At 47.0% G+C, this 7,905-nt stretch overlaps 1 non-coding gene across 1 annotated transcript; it reads left to right on the top strand.

Annotated features, from left to right (window-relative positions):
• The first annotated feature begins 1,336 nt into the window (after positions 1-1,336).
• Positions 1,337-1,410, top strand: TRNAN-GUU (transfer RNA asparagine (anticodon GUU)). Its single transcript has one exon. It is a non-coding gene; the product is annotated as a tRNA-Asn (tRNA).
• The last annotated feature ends 6,495 nt before the right edge of the window (positions 1,411-7,905 follow it).

Raw genomic sequence — 7,905 nt, 5'->3', positions numbered from 1 at the left:
TCATTTTTTCCTTCTACATTGCTTCAGTTGCTGAAAAGCACCTAAAGGGTTAATAAACTCCTTCAATGTGGTTTTGAGCACCTTGAGGGGTGCAATTTTTAGAATGGTGTCACTCTTGTTATTTTCTGTCATATAAGCCCCTCAAAGTCACTTCAAACGTGATGTGGTCCCTAAAAAAAAAAGTTATTTATTAACTATTTTATGTGACATAACTCTCTGGCTTAAGGGCATAAAAATTCAAAGTTTGAAAATTGTGAAATTTTAAAATTTTTCCCAAATTTCTGTTTTTTTCACAAATAAACGCAAGTGATATCGAAGAAATTTCTACCACTACCATGAAGTACAATATGTCACTAAAAACAGTCTCAGAATCAGTGGGATCTGTTGAAGCGTTCCAGAGTTATTACCTCATAAAGTGACACTGGTAAGATTTAATGCCGAGCAGTCAATCACCCTGAAGTCCGGCTCGCATGCAGCTCTGCAGATGCGTCACACATTTTTATTTCTGCATTCTAAAAGAAAGAAAAACAACATTTTCTTGAGTTTGTCTGTTCATACAGGGACACCTGAGAGGATAGCTATTATCTACATATTTCTGTGCATTCAAATATTTCTTTCTTAAAAACTGAACTTTGACTGATGGACTTTGTTTCGGCTGTCAGCCTAAATATACGTAAAATAAAGTAAGAAAAAAATATACAAGATAAAAAAATTTAATTTATATAATTTCAATTCTTTTTATTCGTATCCTTTTCTCATATTCTCTTTTTTTACATCTATAATAAGACAACTGTAAAATATAAACAGGGAAATCCGAGCAACAGAGTATACTGTATGCAAGACGGAACGAAATCTCGAATACAGAATAATACATTGTATAAAAAAAAAAAAAAATTAGCAGAGGATGGTTTCGATCCATCGACCTCTGGGTTATGGGCCCAGCACGCTTCCGCTGCGCCACTCTGCTAGTTGAGGGCTTAGCCACTAACAAACTCTCAATAGCAACTTTTATCAATGAAAGACTAGTAAACATATATATATACAGTATATATATGTTTTCCATTATAAATATGTGTATATATATATATACTATATATAAATGTGTGTGAATGTATATATATGTATATATATATAACTTTTTTATTCTTTTCTCATGTACTCATTTTTATATCTGTAATAAAACAATAAAATATAAAAAGAGAAATCTGATATAAAGTACCAGAGTATACTGTAAATGTAGGATACAGAAGAATCCCTTATAAATAGAGAGACCCTCTGACTGTACCATCTCCATGATCACCGGCCATTCTGCAGTACACACCTCAAGCTTTCATCTGTCTCTGTGGCGCAATCGGTTAGCGCGTTCGGCTGTTAACCGAAAGGTTGGTGGTTCAAGCCCACCCAGGGACGAAGGTGATTTTTTTTTTTTACTCTTTGTTTTATACTATATTGCCATGTGTTATTATTATTTTTATTTTATTTTATTGTTTGATTGATTTCTTAAATTGCATTATATTAAAAGTATCAGGCCCTGTTAGCATAGATCAGACACTGTAGGATAAGCTGGTAGAGCTCCACCTGCTGTTGTGGATTGCACATTGCGGAGCAGGGAATGCAGTACAATTCTATAGGACGTAAAACTTGTCAAGAATGATTAATAATAATAATAAAAAAAGTCCTCAAATCCAGAAACACTTTTGTGGTAACAGAGATTAAACTCATAACATAGATTATTGCAACAAAAGCTTAAGAATGAACAAACATTCTCAGAAAAGTGGAAAATGCCCCTTAAAAGCATCAAGTTTGTTGAAAAATTCTAAAAAATATAATATAAATAGTTAACCCCTTCCCGACATGTGATGTACCTAGTGATGAGTGAGCACTAAAATGCTCGGGTACTCGTTGCTCGGGTCGAGCACATTGGAATACTCGGGTGCTCGACCCGAGCAGCGATCCCAATGTAAGTCTATGGGAAACTCGAGCATTTTTCAGCTTTTCAGGCGGCTCCCCCCCGGGGGTCTGCAGAGGGCCTACAAATTGCCCAAATCAATGGGAACAGTGCTCAAATGACATGGGGACAGCATGTGGCTCGCCCCAAGAAGCATGTCTGACTCCCAGATCACTGATGTCAGCAACGTTGTCAGAGGTATTACGCCACTTTTACGGACTCACAATAAAACATACAAAAACAAATCCAAAATGTATTTTCCTGGGAAACATCCTTTCCAGGGTAATGACTTGTATATAAGGCAAAATAAATATACAAAAACAAAAATACTCCTCCACACCTTGGGCTATGTTCACACGCAGCGTTTTTGATGCGTTTTTACACTTTTGCATTGCTTTTAACCGTGAAAACAGCATTCCCCGGGAAATGTAATTTTAACATTTTACTACATTATATGGCCATGTGGTGTGTGACACATCATCAGACACATGCATACAGTGCTGAGAAGACATGGGAACAGCATGGGGAAGACCCCTGGAAGCATCTCTGACTCCTAGGTCACTGCCTAAAACTGTGATCATCTCATCAGACGTGATCCTATATTATTGCGGTAATAATGTAATAATACAGACATTGTTGGCAACGTGACAAATATTAAACTCCAATTAAAATGGGCAAGGAGTGTCAAGGGACGGGGACGTGGACGTTATGGTGATGGTGATAGTGCACGCAGAGGCAAGATGAAACTGTGCCTGCTGAGGAAGCACAACAAACACCCACGTCATGTCAAACTACCTTCCTGTCCCAATTTCTAGGGGGCCGCAGAACACCACTATTGAAGCCAGAGCAGTGTGAAAAGGTTGTTGGTTGGATAGCAAATAATGCTTCTAGTCAGTCTGCCACCACAACCACCCTGTCTTCAACATGGACCAGTCTCAGTAACCGTGAGTCTGGACCACATTATTATTATTACTTTAGTGCAATTTATTCCATGGCGCTTTACATGTGAAAAAGGGGTAGACATCGCAAAAACAATTACAATAATCTTGAACAAAAATGAAACGGTGACTGGTACAGGAGAGGAGAGGACCCTGCCCGCGAGAGTTCACAGTCTACAAGGGATGGGTGAGGATACAGTAGGTGAGGATAGAGCTGGTCGTGCAGCGGTATGGTGGAGCGAGGATTACAGCAGGTTGTACGCATTTCGGAAGAGGTGGATCTCCAGGTGCTTTTGGAAGGTTTCAACAGTAGGCGAGTGACACACAAGGTGTGGGAAAGACTATGTGCAACACAAAGGGAAGAGGGAAAGGGAGCCCAGACTCTAGGGAAAGGGGGAGTGGAGACTTCTTAGGCTGATCTAGTGTCACCCTGTCTCCACTAACGTCGCTATATTGGTTTTAATCAATCGCCCCACGCGTACCTCACTCTGTCTTTCCCTGGCATTAGGATCACGCTAAGGAAGGGAGGGGATGAGCGCTAGTCGATCCCCACTGAACACTAAAGACAACAAGGGGGGACAAACTATGGAAAATGGCTTAGCGTTAGTCAACTCCAGACAGATGTGCACACGTCCTCTAGCACCAGAGAGGAAGAAGTACTGCTCTTGCTCAAGCCTTCACAAGGAGTAATGAATATCAACGGCACCTCCCTCTTGCACACAGCAGGTTTTTATACACCCAGGCCAAGGTGTTAATTAGCCAGAGTAAGGTAGCCTTTGGGTCCTAGAGATACAGCTTCTAAGAAGTTGTCTGCAAGGCCAAACAAAGAGATCTCCTGCAACCAACTGCAGGGTGATTGTCTGTCACTTCTAACACACCCATGACAGCGAGATTCAGAAATGGTGGGGTAGAGTGTTCCAGAGAAGGGGGGATGCACGGGAGAAATCTTGTATGTGATTGTGGGAAGAGGAGATGAGAGGGGAGTAGAGAAGGAGATCTTGTGAGGATCGGAGGTTGCGTGCAGGTAAGTACCGGGAGAGTAAGTCACAGATGTATGGAGGAGACAGGTTGTGGATGGCTTTGCATGCCAAGGTTAGGGTTTTGAACTGGAGTCTCTGGGCAATGGGGAGCCAGTGAAGGGATTGACAGAGAGGAGAGGCCAGGGAATAGTGGGGGGACAGGTGGATTAGTTGGGCAACAGAGTTTAGGATAGATTGGAGGAATGCGAGAGTGTTAGAAGGGAGGCCACAGAGCAAGAGGTTGCAGTCGTCGAGAAGGGAGATGATGAGGGCGTACACTAGTGTTTTTATAGATTCGTGGTTGAGGAATATGTGGATACAGGAGATTTTTTTTACTTGGAGTCGGCGTCTTCCTCACCCTGATCCTTCTTCCTCCCACCATTCCGAGTGCCCTGAGACAACTGATTCCACATTTGGACACTCCGAAGAGCTGTTTTTGTTCATCTTTCCGTTTATAGATTCTGGCCTCTTGCTAGGTCTGCTCGAAAGTGGAAAGAGCTTGGATATGTGGTTTGAAGGAGAGATTAGAGTCCAGGGTTACCCCAAGAGCTGTTCACTATTCCATTGGTAGATTCGGGCCTCTCCACCGGTCAGCTTCGAGCAGGACAACAGAAGATCGCATGTAGCGATTTGAGCAGCCATGGTCACTCGAAGGTGACCGTGGGAAAGTGCAATTACTGTCTCAAGAGGTGGATAATAATGAGTCACAATGGACAGAATGTGAGGAGGAGGACCAGGGTGCGGAAGTGGAAGACGAAACAGTGGACGATGAAGTTGTAGCACCCCGAGGGCTCGGTTGCTACAAGGTATTGCACCTCATCCAGAGGTGTGATATCTCACTCTCAGGTAAGGATGGAGTGTGGAACAGGACCCCGACACCTGCATGCATTACACCACATTTCCGGGGGGCAGGGCGACCAATATGCTCCAAGTAGAGCACGACAGTCCCTGTCCCTGGCTGGAGTGGGGGGAGGGAACACCGAGGAAGGGGGAACCTTGTAGTGCATAGGAGGGAGAGGGCAGTTCCTGGGTGCACCTAGAGGGAGGTATAAAAGGTGGGCACCATCTTAGTTCTGGGTGAGTTCAGAGAGAGAAGAAGAGGGAGCAGGAGGTGGGAGCAGAGGCTCTGCATGGGCTCTGCTCCGCAGGCAGGCCTGAGAGAGAGGCTGGGGCCTGGAGGAGGACGAAGGAAGAAAGAGGAGCGGAGGAGGCTCCAGGAACAAGGAACGAAGGGACCCCAGGGGTGTGGACCAGCGAGTCGCCACCGCACGCCCGAATCTACCTGCGTAGGGGGGTCAGGCCAAAGGGGGAGACTGGTCCCCGAAACTAGTGGAGGCAGGGAACTACCCTCAGCTAGAAACCGGAGGCTGTGACATTTCACGTGGCGCAGCCCCTCGCTACACCCGCTAGGAAGGCACCATATAGGGTCAGGGAAACTGGCTCCAAGGTTTACCAGAGAAGGCCCGAGGCAGCCGGACAGAAGCGAGGTCACTGGCGGGGTATGACAGGCCAGAGAAAGGACACACAAAGGGGGTCCTGTGAAACGCTCCAAAGTTATCTGGGAGTAGGCCAAGCCCCTCACCTGGTGAGCACAGTGCGACGAGGGACATTATGACCAGCTGTAGTAACGTGGATAAAGAACTGTGAGTAAATACCCTGGACTGCATTACAGGACTCTGTGTCGTTACTGCTGCTCCAGCGCACCATCACCCCCAACATCTCCACTTGCTGCCCTGAGGCTATACTCCTCCCGTGGGGAGTTATACTATTTCCTGCTGCACTCACAACACCAGCCTCAGCGGTCTGCCCTGCAGCGGCGGTTCACTCTTACCGCAAACCACGGGTGGCGTAGTAGGACATTTAATCACAAAACCCTATAAATCGACTGCCATTTGGGTTGACCACCCTGAGCCACGGGACCGGGTCCCCGCCACGCAAGGACTACAACCCCCAGCATCCGCAACGGGTCCGGTTCCGGGTATCCACACACACACGCGGCCCAGGGGGCGCGTCAAAGTCACTGACCCAACCTGGCAAGGGGACATGCAGAGCAAGGACAGCAACACAAAGGGGGAGGAAGGCATAGCACCACAACAGGCAGGAACAAGCAGTGTGGTGGCCACAGAGACAAGGCGGGCAACTGCTCCCTGGAACACCAACACAACGGAATTTTCCAGTACAACTGTTAGGTGTTCCCGAGTCTGGTTATTTTTTAAAGACTGTTCAGATAACCCCAAAAAGGCCATTTGCAACATCTGTGAGGTGAGCATCAGCAAGAGCACCAAAACTAGCAGCCTTACCACCACCAGCATGCTCAGGCACATGACAGCAAAGCACCCGACTAGCTGGGCCAAACACCAAGGTCCAGAAAGAGTGTCTGCGAGTGACACCACTGCCTCTTCCGCTGTTGTGCGTGCATGCCAATCCCCTGTCCATGGCGCATGCGAAGAAGCCTCCCGCCCTGCACCTGTCATTGCAGACTTGAAACCATCACCGTCCACATCCTTGTCCCTTCGCAGCATTCAGTTGTCCCTACCACAGTCCTTGGAATGTAAGCGCAAGAATGCAGCCAACCACCCACCCACAGGCCGCATTACTAAACTGTCACATTTCTGGACTGCTTTCTGGCACTTGAAATGTTGCCTTTTAGCCTTGTGGAGGCAGAAGCTTTCCACAGCCTCATGCGGCGGTGGCCAGGTGTCCATACTCGGTCCCCAGCCGCCACTATTTCTCCCGGTATCATCTCCGCCTTCCACAAGCGTGGGTCCCAGAACATTACCCGTGATCTCCCCAGTGCACTTAAGTGGGAAGGACCGCCTAACCACAAACACATGGACAAGTGAGTGTGGCCAGGGACGGTACATCTCACTGACGCATCACTGGGTAAGTATTGTGCTCAGTCTCCTAGACAATGACCAAATTATTCATGAGGGTCGGATCATCCATCTTCTGAGCTTTGCGTTACTTGGAGTGCAAGCGCAAGAATGCAGCCAGCCATCCACCCACCCACAGGCTGCAATACTAAACTCTCACATCTCTGGACTGCTTGCACTTGAAATGTTGCCTTTTAGGCTAGTGGAGGCGGAAGCTTTCCACAACCTCATGGCGGCGGCCGGGTGTCCATACTCGGTCCCCACTATTTCTCCCGATGACGTCTCCGCCTTCCACAAGCATGGGTCCCCGAACATTCCCCTTGCCCTCCCCAGTGCACTTAAGTGGGAAGGACCGCCTAACCACAAACACATGGACAAGTGAATGTGGCCAGGGATGGTACATCTCACTGACGCATTCCACTGGGTTAATATTGTGGAAGCCGGGACCCAGTGGAATCATGAGATGGAATACGTCCTCCTGACGCAGAGGATTGTGAGACCTGGGTCAATCAGGGTTGCCCCTACATTCTACAACTCCTGCACCACCTCCTCCTCTTCAGCCTCAATCTACATCACTTGATTCATTTTTTCAGGACATATTCCAGATTATTTACTTAAACTTCGTGTGTGCCAATAACAATAAGCAGGACTGTATGCTTAGGTGACAAACCGCACACCGTTGCAGAGTTGTTGAAAGCTGTATCAGAGAACCTGGTGGCGGCTCTGAAGCTAGGCAAGCTCACACACGTACCATGCCTGGCCCATGTACTCAACTTAGTGGTTCTGCAGTTTCTCAAAATCAACCGGGATCTGCCAGAGCGACTTGTGAAAGTGCGCCACGTGTGTGCCCATTTCAGAAAGTCAGCAACAGCTTCCACCGCCCTGTCAGGGCTTCAGCAGCGTTTGCAGCTTCCAACTCACCGACTGGTGTGCGATGTGACTATGCATTGGAAATCAGCATTGCAGATGTTTGGAATGATTTAGAGCAGCAGAGAGCAGTTGTTGAGTATCAGCTTCAACACGTCCATCTGCATTCAGATCAGCCTCTGCACATAAGATCTGATGAGTGGGCATGGATGTCTGACATCTGTGAAGTCCACAAAGATGGTGAGCGTCGATAATGCCAT

This window comes from Phyllobates terribilis, unplaced genomic scaffold (assembly GCF_046119375.1).
Source record: "Phyllobates terribilis strain yellow unplaced genomic scaffold, ASM4611937v1 Scaffold_11__3_contigs__length_659146591, whole genome shotgun sequence".
NCBI lineage: Eukaryota > Metazoa > Chordata > Amphibia > Anura > Dendrobatidae > Phyllobates > Phyllobates terribilis.
The sequence above is the reverse complement of the archived record's forward strand: the minus strand, read 5'-3'. Positions and strand labels throughout refer to the sequence as shown.